We start from the raw sequence: 1723 nt of genomic DNA on the forward strand, positions 1-1723 counted from the left end.
TAAAGCTAATACACAGAATGCAAGGACAGACATTTGGGCTGCTTGGTCTTTGGTTCTGTGAATTACGCTGTTTAAAGCATCCCTGCGTATGCCTCTTGGTGCACACACAAGCATCTGTTGGGTATATGGGACCACTGGAGCCATCTCATGACCAGGTTAGCCTTTAGGGGAGTGGGAGACCATCTGAGCAAAGGGGTCAACTCATCCAGCCACCAAACCAGTTGAATACCCCTGCCTCCAGCTCCACACAAGGCTCCGGAAAGAACTGCTCAACTAATCCATATAATTTGAATAAGTCATACTTTACTGTTGCTTTAATCTCTTGAATTTATGTATGAAGGTGTAGTGCTGGGTGGAACCTGCAGCCTCAAGCGTACTAGTCAGCACTTTATCCCTAAACTGTGCCTCCAGCCTTGGTTTTTTGTTTTGTAGATAGGGTCTCTTTGTGTAACCTTGGGTTTGCCTGGAACTCCCAAGGTAAAATGGGCTGGCCTGGAACAGACAATGACACTCCTGCTTCTGTCTCTCAAATTCTGGGATTATGCACAACACCATGCCTGGCCTGAACTACTAACTTCTAAAGTAATTTGTAATAAGGCAGTACTACCTACACAGATGTGGGTACATGGAAATTTAAAATACGACGTTGGCTCCTGAACACAGTGGGCGGGAGCCGTATAAACAGAGGCTGTTAGCGGTGGAGATGAACGGGCTACTAGTGAAGGGTCCCCAGGCTGGGAACAAATGTCAGTGTGACTAGAGGCTGGGGAAAGAGAATTGTGACACACAGCTGTGAAAAGGGCAGGGGGAAAAAAAAACCCTTCCTGTAAGCAAGCGACACAAAATCTGTGTCACATAGCTAACGAATTTTCACACTGGGAGATTTCCAGGCGGGGTATTGAATCATTTTGTTTCTGAGAACTCGAAGTTATAAGAGGGGAGAGTGGTTGGATGTCCCGACCGAGGACGGAAAGGATTAGAGAGTGAGATTTCTCCATGGGGCAAAGTGGAAGGAGAAGGCCAATGGTGGCCTGTAGGAAAGGTTAAGACCTCAGGAAGAAACTGTATATGGTGGGGTAAGCCAAGAGGTCAATTTAGTGTAATCCGAGCAATGGGGAAGCTGGAGCAGGAATATTGCTGCATGCTCAGGGCATTCCCGAGTCATTGTCTGGGAAAGGAATAGAGGGCCGAATCGAGACATGGACTGAACTTCAAGTCTTTGGACAATTTCAAAGCTTTCAAGAATCAGAGGCCCAGGGGAGCAAGGGACATTCTCCCCTCCACACCCCAGACTCTGCCGCATCCTTAGAGCAGAGACAAGGCTGGCTCTCAGCAGCTCAGGAATGAGAACGCACACCGAGCTGGAAGTCTGAAACTTTCCGACGACCTCCAGGTCCTTTACCGAGACCAGCCTTGTTTCCCAGTGTTCTGCAGGAACAGGAAGTCAGCCCCCCCCCATGGAAGAAAAGTCTCAATACAGCTAGGTGCTGTTTCCCAGAATCTCTATCAGAGCGGTGTGACGAACCGTGGAAAAGATATCTCACGTGCTGATGAGCTCGCGTGCTGATGAGCTTGTCGGGTCTGTACTGGACTGTTTGTGAGGCCAGTGAGATATCAAGGAGCAAACCGTTTCGCCCTTTGGAGAGGGCCTGCTACCCTGGACCCCAGGGGTGGGGTACTGCTGCATATTCGGTGATCCCCAGTATCCTCTCTGTGAGGGCGT

This window comes from Arvicola amphibius, chromosome 17 (assembly GCF_903992535.2).
Source record: "Arvicola amphibius chromosome 17, mArvAmp1.2, whole genome shotgun sequence".
In the NCBI taxonomy this organism is placed as follows: Eukaryota; Metazoa; Chordata; class Mammalia; order Rodentia; family Cricetidae; genus Arvicola; species Arvicola amphibius.